General features: G+C 43.1%; 1 protein-coding gene across 1 annotated transcript in view; it reads left to right on the top strand.

Annotated features, from left to right (window-relative positions):
* The first annotated feature begins 1,442 nt into the window (after positions 1-1,442).
* LNX1 (ligand of numb-protein X 1) overlaps positions 1,443-18,259 on the top strand; it is a 180,052-nt gene continuing 163,235 nt past the window's right edge. Inside the window, exon 1 of the mRNA XM_032334302.1 lies at positions 1,443-2,141. The gene's annotated coding sequence lies outside the window, so the exon portion shown is untranslated. The remainder of the gene's footprint in view (positions 2,142-18,259) is intronic.

Genomic DNA, 18,259 nt, shown 5'->3' with positions numbered 1-18,259 from the left:
CTCTTACATCAGCTCCTTTCCAACATTCTGATTTGTTTGTTTGTTTGTTTGTTTCATATGATAAGGTCAAAAAGGCCCATTGGACTGGTATAAATTGCCTTTCCTCATCAAAGAACTCCAAGATCAGAGTTTATAAACATATCTGGCACATGTTTAGTTGTAAACCACTGGGAAAGATGCAGGAAATGGTATCTAAAATCAAGTCCCAGTCCCTTTCCAGTTTTCTTTATTACCATAACTCTAATAAATAAATCTTTCGTCTTTGCTGAGAATGAAAAGCTGACCAACCTCAAGTGCCAAGGCCTACGTGGCCCCAGAGCAAAACAGCCCAAAGCTCCACCCAACCAAATCCAAGGGTAAAAAGGTTGAACAACAGCCCTGATGTCGCAACTCCTATATTTACAAGAACGGACAACTTGGACCCTGCTGGGAGGCATCTCCTTGTCTCCTAATTAACGGTTTTAATTTCCTCTGACCTGTGGCCAGCTGCCCCGGGTAACTGCCATGGCACAGGAGAGCTAAATGCTAACAACTGGAAGTAAAGAGGAGGCCAAGAAAACCAAAACACGTTGTGGTGTGACCTGAGGACCGGGAACAGGTGTGCTGGTTTTTTTCTCACCAAGCAGAAGGTTCCAGGCTGTGAACTTTTTGTCATTCATCCCTTGGAGTATGGATTAAAAGAAGTTTGTAACTGTTAGGCCCCTCAAATCAAAAGGACAAGCTCACAGTCAGACCATGATCAAAGCATGCAGAGGGACCAAGAGATTTGTAGGACACTTCCTTGTTGGTGAATCGGAATCCCAGTGAAGAGCCAAGGCTATATCAGCCGGCAGACTGTGGATGAGAGAAGAGAGGGTGCCCAGCCCATGTGTGTTCTACATACGGATTATATAAAGATGGCACCAAACTCTCAGCCCCGGGGAGAGACCACTTATCTAACCAATGCTATGCTCCATGTTTCTGTTTAGAATTCCATCCCCAGGGCTAAGGGTTTATTCAAGCAAGCTCATCACCAGAGATGTCAGTCCACAGAAGGGCTCAAGTGGATGGGTAGGAAAAACAAGACCCAGAAAAACATGCTTCTGGAAAGGCAATTTTTATATTTATAACTATTTGGAGCACTTTGCTCTCTAATCCTCAGTTTCTTCATCTCTAAAATGGGAATGATAACTGTAGGATTATGTTGATAATTAAATAGTGCAGGTCAGCTCATTAGCACAGGACCCAGCTCACGGTAAGGCCTCTATAGATGTTAACAAAGATGCTGCGGCCATCACCGTTGACCATGATGTTCAAGAATAAGTAGAGGAAATCTTTATTTAAACAATTTTCCTGAACCTTTAGAGTTAGAGATTTGAACTGGTATCAGCCATAAACTTGCTCATTTTTTTCTTCTTTGTCTACAAACATTAGTCAGTGTTCAGTTATAAGAGACACTGCCTATAGAAATCTTTGAAAGTTTTGGCAAGGCACTGAAACAGGTCAGGAGTTCTTGATTTGTCTGATAGCAATTTCAGCACCTGATTCTCTGCATAAGTAAAAATAAAAAGATGCCCAGGGTTCTGCAGCCTGTCTGGGCAGTAGCCCCTGCCTATTTAGGAACTGGTCCCAGCATGATGATGTCCCAGGCCTAGTGATGACCCAAAGGCGCGGTGACCCCGTGTTTACTTCCTTGTTGATTTCCCTTCTCTGGCTCCGAGCTCATTTTCCCATTGCCTGCAGGAAAACAACATCCAGGGGTGCGGTAGGACTGACTTGGCAGGCTTAAAGGTGAACAAAAGGATCCTGGCTTTAGTGAGAGCAGAAGGAAGTTCAAGGGGGCCTGGGTCGCATCCAGACCAGAACAGATTTGTCACTGATGCTAATGAGTGCCGCTCCGTGGGGTGCTGCTCTCCTTGGAAGCTCCTCAGAGGCTGATCGCAGGTTTATGGATCAGCGTGATGCAAAGCCTTGAAAAGGGGGCAGGAGGTGAGCTGATCAACTCCAAGGCTGAATGGTTTGCATGCATGTCTAGAAGAGGAGACACAGGAAAGAGTGAGAGAATTTCCCTGGGCTACTACTGAGTCAGAAGAGCTCAGCTCCCAAAGGGACTGTTTCTTGAGGCCTCACACTACTGGGAACGGATTCACAATGCAGCAAAGGTAAGAGGCCTGGTTCTTCGCACCAGGTAGCATCTTGTGCAATTTGAGAAACCTTGCTTCTGACTATCCCAGCCCAGTCTCACACCCCTAGCCCTACCCCACCCATCCACCCACCTACACACACAAGCACATACACACACACCCCCCAAATTGTTGAAGAGAAGCTAGAAGACAGAAATGCCTAGTTTTGTCTTTTTCAAGACACTCCAGAAGGACCCTCAGGATGTTTACACTTTTAATGTCTGATCTCTTTTTGTTTTTCTTTTCTTTCTTTCTTTTTTTTTTTTTTGTTTTTTTCTGTACTAGTCCTCATGAGAAACTTCTTCCTTCACTTGCAGAAATAATACTGCTTTTTTATTTTATTTTTTTCCTGGCCAAACAGGACAGTAAAAACATAAACAACCCCACTACTGGTGACCGGATATATATAACATTATTCTTCATCAGTATTCAGAATGCATTCACATATTTTGTTTCATTTCTACAGTAGAAATAGGCATTGCCATTGCAATTGGACTCATGAAGAGACTTAGGTCCAGAGAAATTTGATTTGCCTGATAGCATGTGGGTAGGTAAGTAATAGAGAGAACATCTTATCTCTATTCCTGCCTCTTTACAGTAGAATGGTGACTCTACCTTTAAAAAAAATTGATTGACTGATTGATCGACTGATTTAGAGAGCATGAGCAGGGGGCAGAGGGAGAAGGAGAGAATCCTCCCTGCTGAGTGCAGAGCCAGACTCAGGGTTCAATCTCAGGAGTCCGAGATCACAACCCGAGCTGGAATCAAGAGTTGGACGCCCAACTGACTGAGCCACCCAGGTGCCCTGGTGAGTCTACTTTTTAAACCAAATACCAGACTGTATTCTCTGCCACATATTCTGGCAAATGATCTGATGAAATGATAGGATTTTAGAAATTGGAGCTCTCTGAGAAAATCCAGGGATAGATAGCATACCCAGTATCATATACCACCTTGTTATTTATCACTTTTTACATCCATTCCTGGGCAGTAAATCCAGTTCAGCAAATGTTGGTAAACTACATCCTTGCTGCCAGCTCAAGGTCACAGGGGAGGGCATGGTGCAAACTACGTGCCCAAGGAATACAGTGTGGGAGCCAAGGGTGGAGTTTGTATGTGAGAAGACTCCACAGGACATGAGTTTCACACTTGGACTTGGCATAAAGGTGGGGGCTTTGACTGAGGGAGAGCCTTTCAGATTGGTATAATCCCTCACAGTAGGGATTTGCTCAGGGAACATTTACAGCAAGATGGCACCAACAGAGCAGGAGGTGAAGGGCACATTCTGGGAATTAGACTTGAATCCTTGTTTTGCTATCTACTCACTCTGTGCCATGGGATAATTCAGTTAACCCATGCAACCTCAGTTTTGTGATAGGTGAAATGGGAATAATGGTAATACCTAGTTCATGGAGTTGTCTTAAGGTTTAAATGAGATAATACATATAAAGCCTTTGCTGGCACATAGTAAGGGCTCAATAAATAATATTGTAATTATCCTATACCTGGTTCCATGGCAGATGCCAGGAATGTGGATAAGAGGAGCTCTACTCTCAATTTGATCAAACATTGTGAGTTAGTTGTGTGCAACCAACTATCTTCAGGGCAGTAAGTGTTCTGGGACTGTGGATGGAAGGATCTGTGAGGTTTTGGGGTGGTGTTCTGGGAAGCTTGTTGGGGGAGGCAGGAAGAGGTTTCATAGTAGAAGCCCTGTGCATACAGAGGTAGCCAAAGATAGTGAAAAGAGCTGCATGGATGTGATTTTGAATCCCAGCTTCGTCTTTCAACTACATACAGAGCATTGTCTTCATGTGCTAGGGATGCTGTAACAAAACACCATAGCCTAGGTCACTCACACACAGCAAATTTATTTCCTCACAGTTCAGGAGGCTGGGGGTCTGAGATCAAGGTGTTGGTAGGTGTGGTTCCTTTTAGACCACTCCCCTTGGCTTGCAGATGGCCATCTTCTTGCTGGGTCTTCATGTGGTCACCCTCCTGGTCTCTCCCTGTGTGTGTGCAAATTTCCTCTGCCTATAAGGACACCTGTCAGACTGGATTAGGCCCCACCCTAACAGCCTTATTTTAGCTTAAAAACTTCTAAAGGCTCTATCTGCAAATGCAGTCAGGGTCTGAGATGCTGGGGATTAGGATTTCAACATGCGAATTTTGGAGGACACAATTCAACCCATAGCAATGATCAAGTTACTAAACCTCTCTGATTCTGTCTTACCTCATCTATCAAATAGGGACAGTACTTATCAAGGACAACCATTGTGAAGGTTATAAACAGGACACATAAAAGGATACATATCCTAGTCTCAGGCCCACAGGAAGTGCCCGACAGGCTATGATTGTCATTATTAGCACTTTGTGCCAAACCTCAAATGACTGTGGAGTCCCGTGCACAATCCAAGTTCCAGATAAACACTGAAGAACTGATCGTTAGTTATCCCATGGACATTCTAAGAGGACAAAGGAGCCCTGAGTGTTTCTACTTCTTGATTCTGGCAGATGAGCCTACCATAAAATAGGTCAAATGCTGGTGTGACCAACTCTACAGATGTCTCTGTTTATTCAGGAATCTCTCTGTTCTTCACTAAGTAAGCAGAGTGAGAACACTTCTTTCTGCACCTCGCCAGAGAACCAACATGTCAGACAGACCCCGATCCTGCTTCTGGAGCAGCTACTAATCTCTATCCACCCAAAGCAGCCTCTGGGTGCCCATGCTCTGGAAAGTTTGGAAAACACTGTAATTCCAATCTAACACGTTCATTACAGTAGGTATGGATACGGATACAGATGTTGAATAGATGTATGTATGTATCTAGGAAAACCTCAGACTTCTAGAAAAGTCTCAGATACAGTACAGTATGAAGAATTTTGCCCTGTATTTTTTCTAAATCCTTTGAGAGTAAGCTGTAAAAACAATGTCTTTTCTTCCCCATGTACTTTAGTGTGGGCTTTCTTCTTCTTTTTTTTTAATATTTATTTATTTGACAGAGATCACAAGTAGGCAGAGAGGCAAGCAGAGAGATACGGGGAAGCAGGCTCCCCGCTGAGCAGAGAGCCCAATGTGGGGCTCCATCCCAGGACCCTGAGACATGACCTGAGCCAAAGGCAGAGGCTTAACCCACTGAGCCACCCAGGCGCCCCAGTGTGTGCTTTCCATACACAAGGACCTTCTCCCACATAACCACAAAGTTAGGAAATCAATGTTGAGACATTCCTATCATCTAATCCTCAGACCCCAGTAAGTTTTCATCAGTTGTCATTTTCCTTAATAATTTTTTGAAAAGATTATTTATTTGGGAGAGAGAGAGAGCATGCACACCAGCATGAGCAGGGGAAGGGGCAGAGGGAGAGGGAGAGAATCTCGAGAAGACTCCATGTGGAGCACAGAGCTCAGTGTAGGGCTTCATCCCATGACCCATGAGATCAAAACCTGAGCTGAAACCAAGAGCTGGATGGCCCACCGACTGAGCCACCCGGGTGCTCCCATCAGTTGCCACTTAATCCTCAGACCAACTGTTTTCAGAATCAAGCATTGTATTGAGCTATCACCATCTTCTTTGTTCTAAGAGCAAGCCTTCTTCAAGATTTCCTTCACTTTCATGACCTTGGCACTTTATAAAAATGCAGGCCAGTTACTCTGCAGAATGTTCCTCAATCTGGGTTTGTCAGAGTCTCCTTATGCTTTGATACATTTTACAATCTTGGCAAACAACATCACAGAAATGATGCTATGTTCCTCTCGTCGTATCCTATCAGGAGGCAGGTGATTTTAAACTTCACTGAGATTACTTTATGAGAGTCAGGTCTGTTGGGGCTCTCCACCGTAAAGTTACTCTTCTTCCCTTTTTAATTCTTATGTGTTCTGCAGAGTACTTGAAGTTACATAAGTGTCTCGTTCTTTTTTTTTTTTTTTTTTAAGATTTTATTTATTTATTTATTTATTTGACAGACAGAGATCACAGGTAGGCAGAGAAGCAGGCAGAGAGAGAGGAGGAAGTAGTCTCCCCATGGAGCAGAGAGCCCGATGTGGGGCTCGATCCCAGGACTCTGGGATCGTGACCTGAGCTGAAGGCAGAGGCCTCAACCCACTGAGCCACCCAGGCACCCCATGTGTCTCGTTCTTAATCCAACGTTCCCTGTGCCCTTCTGACATGTTCCCATCATTCTTTGACTACTTCCTGTCTCCCTGGTACAATGAGATGTTCCAGCCTTAAAATCAGCGATTGCTCCAAGGAGCTCTAGTTCCTTTTAGAAGAGATTTAGAATCCGAAGTTCAACTGCTAGATGTGTTTGTTGTGAATTAGAATATTGCTGTTCTCAGACTCTCTCAGTGGACAGAGCTAGGACCCGTGTGTGTGTTTCTGTATTGGTCTATATATACTGAAATTTGTAAATTCACGTGGCTGCTTCCAATTCTAATCCAGCACCACTGGATTTATGCTGGTTTTCTCCCTTTCACGATGTGTAAGTCTATTCTATAAAACTGGCCTGAGCTGGCTCCCATCACCCTTATACATTGATCAGTCCGCTTGCTATCAGTCCAACTGCTCTCTTGACCTCTGCCCCTCCCGCTCCCCCTTCCCCATGTAGCTGCCCTCTTGCTTGGATTCTGATGTTCTGTGCTAGGCTGGCCTCCGCAAGGATACTTCCTCTTCTCACCCAGACTCTGGCACCGGTACTAGGCAGCCCTTCTAGGTGCTACTCCTCACCCTGTTTAGGCTCTGACACCCTGTCCGAGCTGCCATATCTCCTCCACCCCCTGCATGAGTGACTACCTTACTTGGCCCCATAGCATAGTTTGAAAGACTAAATTATTTAGGAGCACAAAGGAAGGGAAAGAAGACATTTATTCACTTAGACATTTTTGAGAAACTCAGAAGTCACTCTGTGACCTGTGACACACATTAGCGCACATATATTTGTTTTTCCTCTTTGACTTGTGGGGAGCAGAGCAGCCTCCATTATGCAGATTGGGCCCATGTCTCCATTATCAGGCCCAAGAGACTAAGGTTCACACCACTCATTCTATTCCATTTCTATTTGGGCAATCACGGCTCCTTTTCCTAGTGTGTATTGTAGTATTGTACTACTTACTACTACTTACTACTCTAAGCCCAGTCTAGACTCTTCCTCATTTATTTCCTCAAAACCAAATCTTTAAACACTTTCTAGGTACCAGGGGCTTGGCTATGGAGCTTTGAACCCTGTGTCCACCTTCAAGAAACACTCAGTCCACTGTGGAAGAAGACAAGAGTCAGACAGTTACATTCCCATGTGACTAAGTGCAGTGTTAGCTGTCTCAAGAGCCTGTCGGGGGAGGGCAACCAACAGGGCAGCAGAGAGCAGATCCCAAGGGGAATCCTGATGGGCAGAGTCAGCAAGGTGAGGAGGGCTAGTGGGAGGCACAGGGAGTCCTGCATAAAGGGCCAGAGGCAAGGGCAGGCCTGGAAACGCAGGTGCAGGCCGGCGGAGGGAGCTCCCTCAGCATGACCTGTATAGCTGGATTTTAGACAAGAGGACAGGAGGCTCTAGAGCCAGGTTTTCTGGGTTCACACTCTGGCTCTGCCACTTACTAGCTGTGTGATCTTAGGCAAGTTACTGCTTTAGTTGTCTTGACTGTAAAACTGGAGATTATAGTAGTACTTACCTCATGAAGCTGGGGTAATTGTTGAATTAGTTCTTTTATATAGTACATAGGAAAATGCATAGTGTATATGAAGCATCTAACAGATATTAGATGTTATTTTTATTTCTTGATGGGTAGGTCAAAAGGAGGTTAAGGCACTGGCAAAGCAGAGGTGCTAAAAAACATTATTAATTGAAACAGATAAATTTAAAAGAATGGGTTTGAGCATTTCAACAGGAACTCTGAAGTCCAGATAAAAACCCAAATTTTGGTGCACTTCTATAAGCTTATTTTATGGCTTACTGTTGTTTTCTTTTGACATATTTTGGGGGATGGTAGTCCACTGGAATCTTTTCATTGTTTTGGTCTCTGAAGTTCCTAGAGTGACAAAAGAGACACTCTGTGGAGACCTCTGTTCTATCTCTTTCCCAGTCACAGAGATCCCTGAGGAATGGCCATTATACATACTCGTTGAGTCCCGGGACAATAGGATTGGTTATGATTGTTCTGACACAGATCATCTTAAAATTCAATTATTGCCAAAGCACTTCTCTACCCTGATTGCTCACAGTCTGAAAGTGGGGGCATTCTTGAAAACCATCCTACAGTCTTTTTGAAATAGGACTTGGCAGTCTTTCAGCAGTGGCCTTCTAGCCCCTTGCCATTGGAGCTGTGGGGCAGTCCTCCTTTCCCACAGCCACATCCCCTGGAAGGCAGGGGAACCAGAAACCGAAGCTCAAATGTGCACATGGTGCATCAAAATTAAAAACTTTGATGCATTAGACATAATCTAGTTGCAACCATATATCTGATAAGGGACTTATATCTAAAATATATAAAGAACTCCTACAACTCAACAGTCAAAGACAAACAACCTAATTTTAAAATGAGCAAAATAGACATTTCTCCAAGGAAGATACACAAATGGCAAGTAAGCATGTGAAATAAGCTCAGTGTCACTAATCATTAGGGAAATGCAGATCAAAACCACAATGAAATACTACCTCATACCCATTAGGGTGGCTGCTATCAAAATATATTAAAAAAGCCAAACCCACAAAATAACTTATTTTTTTTTCTTTTATTTATTTTTAGCATAACAGTATTCATTATTCTTGTACCACACCCAGTGCTCCATGCAATCCATGCCCTCTCTAATACCCACCACCTGGTTCCCCCAATCTCCCACCCCCCGCTGCTTCAAACCCCTCAGATTGTTTTTCAGAGTCCATAGTCTCTCATGGTTCACCTCCCCTTCCAATTTCCCCCAGCTGCCTTCTCTCTAACTCCCCTTGTCCTCCATGCTATTTGTTATGCTCCACAAATAAGTGAAACCATATGATAATTGACTCTCTCTGCTTGGCTTATTTCACTCAGCATAATCTCTTCCAGTCCCGTCCATGTTGCTACAAAAGTTGGGTATTCATCCTTTCTGATGGAGGCATAACACTCCATAGTGTGTATGGACCACATCTTCCTTATCCATTCGTCCGTTGAAAGGCAGCTTGATTCTTTCCACAGTTTGGTGACCATGGCCATTGCTGCTATAAACATTGGGGTACAGATGGCCCTTCTTTTCACAACATCTGTATCTTTGGGGTAAATACCCAGTAGTGCAATGACAGGATCATAGGGAAGCTCTAGTTTTAATTTCTTGAGGAATCTCCACACTGTTCTCCAAAGTGGCTGCACCAACTTCCATTCCCACCAACAGTGTAAGAGGGTTCCCCTTTCTCCACATCCCCTCCAACACATGCTGTTTCCTGTCTTGCTAATTTTGGCCATTCTAACTGGTGTAAGGTGGTATCTCAATGTGGTTTTACTTTGAATCTCCCTGATGGCTAGTGATGATGAACATTTTTTCATGTGTCTGATAGCATATTCTCACATCACAATGCTTTGAAACTGGAGCTCAATCACAAGGAAAAGTTCAGAAGGAACTCAAACACCTGGGAGCTAAAAACCACCTTGCTTAAGAATGCTTCGATCAACCAGGAGATCAAAGAAGAACTGAAACAATTCATGGAAACCAATGAGAATGAAGACACTTGGGTCCAAAACCTATGGGATACAGCAAAGGCGGTCCTAAGGGGGAAATACATAGCCATCTAAGCCTCCCTCAAAAAAACTGAAAAATCCAGAACACACCAGTTGTCTCTACACCTTAAAGAACTGGAGAATCAACAACAAATCAAACCAACTCCACACATAAGAAGGGAAATCATCAAGATTAGAACTGAGATCAATGAGGTAGAAACCAGAGATACAGTAGAACGTATCAATGAAACTAGAAGCTGGTTTTCTGAAAGAATCAATAAGATTGATAAACCATTGGCCACACTAATCCAAAAGAAAAGAGAGAAAGCCCAAATTAATAAAATTATGAATGAAAAGGGAGAGATCACAACTAACACCAAGGAAGTAGAAACAATCATCCAAAGTTATTATCAACAGTTATATGCCAATAAGCTAAGCAACCTAGATGAAATGGATGCATTCCTGGAAAACTATAAACTCCCAAAATTGAACCAGGAAGAAATTGACAACCTGAATAGACTGATATCTAGTAATGAGATGGAAGTAGTGATCAAAAACCTCTCAAAAAACAAGAGTCCAGGACCTGATGGATTCCCTGGGGAATTCTACCATACTTTCAAAGAAGAAATAATACCTATTCTCCTGAAGCTCTTTCAAAAATTGAAGCAGAAGGAAAACTTCCAGACTCTTTCTATGAAGCCAGCATTACCCTGATCCCCAAACCAGGCAAAGACCCTACCAAAAAGGAGAATTTCAGAACAATATATCACTGATGAATATGGATGCTAAGATTCTCAACAAGATCCTAGCAAACAGGATCCAACAGCACATTAACAAGATTATCCACCACGACCAGGTGGGATTCATCCCTGGGCTACAAGGATGGTTCAACATTCGCAAATCAATCAATGTGATAGAACAAATTAATATGAGAAGAGAGAAGAACCACATGGTCCTCTCAATTGATGCAGAAAAATCATTTGACAAAATCCAGCATCCATTCAAAGTATAGGGATAGAGGGAACATTCCTGAACTTCATCAAATCTATCTAGATTTGACCCACAGCAAATACCGTCCTCAATGGGAAAAAGCTTGCAGCCTTCCCGTTGAGATCAGGAACACGACAAGGATGCCCACTCTCACCACTCTTGTTCAACATAGTATTAGAAGTCCTAGCAACAGCAATCAGACAACAAAAAGAAATAAAAGGTGTCCAAATTGGCTATGAAGAAGTCAAACTCTCTCTCTTCGCAGATGACATGATTCATTATATGGAAAACCCAAAAGACTCCACGCCCAAAATACTAGAACTCATATAGCAATTCAGCAACGTGGCAGGATACAAAGTCACTGTGCAGAAATCAGTGGCTTTCTTATACACTAACAATGAAAATACAGAAAGGGAAATTAGAGAATCGATTCCATTTACTATAGCACCAAGAACCATAAGATACCTGGGAATAAACCTAACCAAAGAGGTAAAGGATCTGTACTCAAGGAACTACAGAACACTCATGAAAGAAATTGAAGAAGACACAAAAAGATGGAAGACCATTCCATGCTCTTGGATTGGAAGAATAAACATTGTTAAAATGTCTATACTGCCCAGAGCAATCTATACTTTTAATGCCATTCCAATCAAAATTCCACCAGTATTCTTCAAAGTAACTTATCTTGCTAAAAACCCCTATGCACCATTGGCAGACATGCAGAATGGTGCAGCTTCTAGGGAAAACAATATGGAAGTTCCTCAAAAAATTAAAAATAGAACTACCCTATGATCCAGCAATTCCACTTCTGGGCGCTTACCCCAAAGAATTAAAAGTGGGGATTCAAATAGATATATATACACCCACAGTCATAGCAGCTTTATTCACAACAGCAACAGGATGGAAGAAACTCAAAAGTGCATGGACAGATGAACATAGGGGAAGGGAAGGAAAAAGAAAATAAGATAAAAACAGAGAGGGAGACAAACCAAAAGAGACTCTTAACTCTAGGAAACAAGGTAGGTGGGGAGAATCAGGTAACTGGGTAACAGGCATTAAGGAGGACATGTGATGAAATGAGCACTGGGTGTTATATGTGACTGGTGAATCACTGAACTCTATTCTCAAAACTAACAATACACTAAAATAGTAAATTTTCTGTTGTGGGTACTGACCACAGTTAGAAATAATAATAATAACTAAGAAATGCCAACAAAACTGGGCTTTATTGCTTTAGCAAGGCGATTCTAGAAAAAAAAAAATGGTTAGGAGAACCATAGAAAGAAAATAATTCTATAATTTATAAAGAAATTTTCCACCTCTTAGGGTTCCCTAAGAAATGTCAGAGACCTAAACTTCAATACTCAAATTTTATTTTAAAGAACTTCTCTGGGAAAAGAGGTAAGAAAATAAATCTTAGTCAGAACTTGGTTAAATTCAAAGACCTGCTGAGATAGTCTCTGCTTTATCACAACCTACTGGTCTTTCTGTGACATAAGGAGATCACCTCCTAAAACAAATAAGAACAGCATCATTTTGAAGATACAGATGTGAAATAGGCACTATTCAATATGTTGACTGTTCAATCATGTGTGCACGGCTTAAACATTTAAAGCTTGCAGTTCTCGGCTGGGGGCAGGTGAGCCACAGGTGCTACGTGAGAGAGTTTTGAAAGACGTCCATCCTGATGTGTCTTGTGCTGGTTCCTTCTGTACCGAAAGGTACAGAAACAGACCCAGCGTGAGGCTGAATCTGAATTTGAGGTCATAGCTTGTGTCGGGTGAAACATCTGCCTAACCTCTGGGTCTGGGTCACCAAGAAGAGAGGAAGTAGAGCAAACAGGGCATTTCCTCCCTCTTTCCTGAATACCTGACCAGGAGGCCAGCTCTGCCTCCCTGGGTCCTGTCTTTTATTGCTTCCTCCACTTCTAATCTTACAGGCTCACTTCCCCTCTGTGGGGACTTAATTTCCTCACACGTAAAATTGGAACAATAATGAGATACTAACAGGCAACAGGGCTTTGTAAGCCATAAAAAGGATGTGTGTTTTGTTTATTTGTATACTACTTCATCCTATAAAGAAACTATGGGGCTGATAAGCAGATAATCAGAAGTAGAACAGTATCCCATGCTAGCCTGTTTCTGGCCAGCATGGTGTTTTTAGTTTTTCACATTAGCCACCAGAATCAAAAAATCAGATGATTTCATACAAAAATCTAAATTTCAAATTCCGTTAATATACAGGAGCATCTGGCCACATGGGTCCCATGTTTATCTACTAATTCACTCACTTAGCCAATGCGGGCAGACTGGGTGAGAATTCTGTGTCAGGCAATCTTCTGGGTGCTGGGACATAGAGGTGAGGCAGGCTATAATTAAGTAAACAGATAAATAATTACAGAAAGTGATAAATGCTACCAATAAAGTAGGCCAGAGGATAGAGATTGAGAGCAGGCTAAAGGAACAGTGCTATTTTAGTAGAGTGGCCAGAGAACTTTTCCAGTTTGCCGCAGTCCACACCATGTCCTATAGCCCTACTCACTTCAGTCATTTACTGCTGCCTGCTTGACAACTGGAGGCATCAGAGGTTGTAAGCTCTGCAGTAAAATGATGGAAAATATAATCAAGAATTCAAATTAGGAACAGGGAAAATATAAATAAAACAAGAATGACAAGAGCAGAAGAAATAGGAACCAAGTATGGATGTCACGAGAGCTTACATGAGTGGTAGAGTAGAGCATTTAACTCCAGGCTTCCTGGGACTCAGAGCCAAGGCAGATATGTCCAATGACAGCATTCTCAGTTTTTGGAAAGACAGAAATAAAGCCATTCATTTATGAGTACAGACCTTTCATCACCTGAACTTGGAGTAGAAATTGATCACATTAGGCTTTCTAAAGGGAACTCGTGGTGATAAAGTAATCAATGGTCTCACCAACACAGGCACAGATGCATTTTCCACTATGTCAGTCTTTCATTCAAAAGACCATGACGAGACACCAACATAAGTACTAGAGATGAAAAAGTCCTGCTGTTTTCTTTTCTTTTCCCCTAGTGTCCATAGATTATGGATGAGTACATAGTTCATCTAAACTAAACTCAGTGAAGGTCAAGATAATGCCATGCAGACCCCTTGTTCCTGCTAATCTCAACGTAGAGTAGTCAACAGAATAGACAGAAGGCCCATCACTCAAACTATCTTCCTTCCATAAATCTGTCTTCTCTCAGCTGGTTATTAAAACAGAGTAGAATTAACTGCTGTTTGTGACATTGCCCAGTGACAGCCATCCTTATTGCTAAAAGGCAATTTCTGTGGCCTTTGGATCTTTTGATGTAACTGGGTAAATGTCCTTCCCTTTTCTGCAATAGTCCAGTGCAGGAAATGTGGATGGTTATACACACTGACTCCTTAATGAGGAGAACAGCCCACCTGAGGGAAGGAAATTCCTACATCCTTCACCCTTGGCACAAGAAGATTCTGCCACATTCCTGGGCTAGCGGGAGATCGGGCCTGTCTTCTAGAATTTTCCTAGGGAGGTTTTTCTTGGCTCTAGTGTCCAGAGTGTTGTAGAGTTCCCTTGCCCAAGAAGCCCAAAGGCTTCTTAATTTGGGTTAGCTCCACTGTGAATTCCCAAACACAGAGCGTATCTATACTTCTAAATGTGCCTCTGGCCCCAAGAGGAAGCACACTGGCAAAAATACAACCAAGCCAAATTTTCTGTCCTTATATTTTGGCCCATATGCTGCCCAGCTGAGTCCTTATCACCTGAATTCTCTCTTGGCTGACTGGTGATTTTGTGGGCTCACTCTCCTGCACTTGGCAAGAATCGAGGCATTGTCTGAGGGCCAGAACCAAAACATTGCTTCTCCCTCACTCTTTTTGAAAACCGAGAAGAGCATTTTGACTGCCGGTTGTAATCCTTACCCAGACTTCCTCCCCTCCGTTACCACACCTCTCTGTAACTCGGACTAAATATCCCCTTTCAGCCAACCTTACAGAACTGGTTCTCTGGGTTTGCAACAATGACCTTCCAGAAACACCCTGAGTCCAGTCTGGCACCAGCCTCATAGTCTCTGCTTGGCCATCTGGCAATGACGCCCTTCTGGTGCTGAAGTAACCAACTCTATCTGAGATGTTATCCAAGTCACTTGAGGTGGAGTCCTGCTCCGTCTTGGAATGGGACAGCCCTCGAGTTCCCCAGGACTTGCCATGAGAGTCCCAACTAGTGCTGTGTTTTCCGACAAAGCACATCATGTATGTTTCTTTCCATGGGCTGTAAACAAATACGTAGGTATATATCGACACACATTCACCAATACCTTCATATATAACACACTGTTTTAACGTAAATCCCTTTTTATTCATTTCTTTCATCACTAAACCAAAATAAAAAACACGGTGAGTTCAACATATCCATCCAGCTTTGTTTCTGAGGGGCAAGGACTGTTGTTAAGGCTTTTCAAGTAAAGGTCTTTCCATAGACTAACAAAACTTGGTCACCAACTGGCACTGAGTGGCTAGGAAACACACCAGGCAAGGTGCTTTGTGTTCAGCAGGGGCTCCGTTCATGAAATAATAATCACAGCCACTCACTGGGGTCTTCTCCTGTGCCAAACCCTATGTGGCTTGGCTTATCTTATTTCATAATTCTAAAAAGTACTCTATGGTGACTAACATATCATAATAAATAATAATAATAATTTAAACAAACAAAAAAAACAAACAAAAATACTAAGGTTATTTGGTTTTTTAGAGGCTTAGAGAGATTAAGTAACTTGCCCAGCATCCCCGAGCAGCAGGACTGGGTTGGAAAGCATGTCTGCGATCCTCCAGAGCTCTGGGAGGGAGAAGGGATGAGGAGGAAGACTGGGAGGGCAGGAGGGCCTTGGGCAGCCAGCTCTTCACATCCCCTCAAGCTTCTGGACTCCTTTACATCATTACTGCAGTGCTCATCTGCTTAATGAACAAAGAACCTCTCTTTCAAAGCCTGTGACAATCCTATCCCCTGTTTCTTCTGGTCAACACCTGGTTAAATCATCAAGACCAGGGGTTCTCAGCCTCACCAACACTGGCATTTGGGGCTGGATATTTCTTGGCTGTGGGGAGCCATCTTGTGTCTTGTCTTGTGAAGCATCCCTGCCTTTAACCCACCAGATGCCAGTTTTCATACTCAAAGTATCAAAGTTTTGAGTATCAAAACTCAAAGTTTTGATACACAAAGATGTCTCTAGATGATGTCAGGCGTCCACCAGAGGGCAAAATGGCCCCATATGGAGAGCCACTGCACTGGATATGACCAGAGGTGAAAGGAGACTGAAGTCACACAGAAGTGATGGTGAACAAGCCCAGGGAGGCGAGAGCTTCTGTGCGCATGTCTGGAGGACTCTGGGATCCTTCGAGTGAAGCTAACCCTTTTCATAGTTACAGCACCAATAGGACTCGAACAAAGTGGAAAAGGCCAAGGCTCCACCCACCCCAAAGGAAGCCTCAGGCCCCGCAGGCTCTCAGGTGGGTGGAGCAAGGGGTCCTTCCAAAGGGCCCTAAAGGACCATAATCAACCTTCCCCATGCCACCACTGTGGCAAAAAAATTTGTGTATATCTGGGAAATGGTCCTTTTTTATACAGTCATCTCTATAGCACACATTTGACCCCAAGCATAAATAGTTAGAGGAACCAGGCTACATGTGACTTCAAGGGTATACGGAATACGTCAGAAGCGTCCCAAGCTGGTGCGGGTCTCTCGTGGTCTATCACAAGATGGCCAATGGCCAGGAAAGCCCTTTGTCTCCGGCCCCATATTGGGCCTCAAATTAAAAATCTTGACATCATTTCCAATGTTATATACATGTTGAATTTTTTGCATTTGGTTAAAAGCACCAATGTGTTCAACATATACATTTAAAATATATCATGCTTTTCATATGTCTCTTTTGAAATTTCTTTCATGTTTAACATCCCAAGAGCCTCCAGAAGTGGATGTGGTCTCAGCCTGTCTGGACTTCTGGCAAGGCCTGCTTTCATCATTATAATGGCACATATGGAGTGTTATCTCCAGGGGCTAGAAGGCCCTGGGTGCCCAAATCATTCCCCACATGCTCTGATTAGTGCTGAAAATCTCATTGAACTTTTTTTTTTTTTTCAGTGTCTTACATTCCAGGATAATTCTTGAAATAAAAAATATCCCTGGGAGAAATAGTTCACTGATTTCCCCAAACTCAATCATGAGAAAATAGACGAGCCAATTTATGAAAGGCTCAAAAGATATGAACAGTCACTTCGCCAAAAGAAGACACACAGATAACAAGTAAACACATGGAAATGATGCTCAACCTCATTAGTCATTAGGAAAAAGCAAATTGAAACCAGAATGAGATATCATCACATATCCATTAGAATGGCTAAACTGAGAAAGACTGACCGTACCAAATGTAAGTAAGGATATGGAGGAATTGGAACTGCTGGTGGGAAGGCAAAATGGTACAACCAGTTTGGAGAACACTTTGGCAGCTTCATAAAAAATGTGCACCTACTATATGATCCAGCATTGTATCCTTAAACATTTACCCAAGAGACAAGAAAGACTATATCCATACAAAGACTTGCACACAGATATTCCTAGTAGTTTTATTTGTAATCATCCAGAACTAGAAACAACCCAATGCCCTCAACAGGTGAATGAAAGTAGGACATTCATTCAGTGGAACACTACTGAGCAGTAACAAGAAATGAACTGTTAATACATGTTGAATATTCAACACAAGGAATCTCAAAATTCTTTATGCTGAGTGGAAAAAGCTGAACAAAACAGAATACATCCTATCTGATTCCACTTACACAGAATTCTAGAAAATGCAAATAACCGATGGTTACAGAAAGCAGATCAAGGTTTGCCTGGGGGTGGTAGCGGAGGGGAAAGGGGAAGGAGAGATGACTGATGTGCATTAGGAACCCGCTGGGCGTGACAGACATGTTCATTATCTCCCTGGTGGTGGTGATTGCATGGCCGCATCCAGATGCCAAAGTTGATCAGATTGTCCACATGGAACATGTGGCTTAGGAAGGAACTCTGGAGCTAGGATGCCATGAGGAGGAGAGAGGCACGGTCCTTCAGGAGACCCACTGGGGTGACTTCCCCATTGTCCTCTCACCAGACTGAGCACAGAGGTTGTAGACATTGCCTGGGTCGTGTTACTGGAGTCAAGTGTGAGAAACTCATAAAAAAATGCAGCAACTCACGGGCGGGGGAGAGCCCTGCCTCGGCACCCCTCAAACAACCTGAAGGCCCCCTTCATCTGGATGAGGCCTCTTAGGGCCAGAAAAGATTAGGTCAAAGCACACTGGACAGATTTTCATGGCAAAATCCCTTCTTAGAGAGGAGAGAAAAGAGAACGCCTCCCCACCCAGAGCAGAGAAAGTGACTGAGCGGCTTGG

This window comes from Mustela erminea, chromosome 2, assembly GCF_009829155.1.
Source record: "Mustela erminea isolate mMusErm1 chromosome 2, mMusErm1.Pri, whole genome shotgun sequence".
Lineage (NCBI taxonomy): Eukaryota > Metazoa > Chordata > Mammalia > Carnivora > Mustelidae > Mustela > Mustela erminea.
Note: the sequence above shows the minus strand (reverse complement) of the source record. Positions and strands in the feature narration are given on the sequence as shown.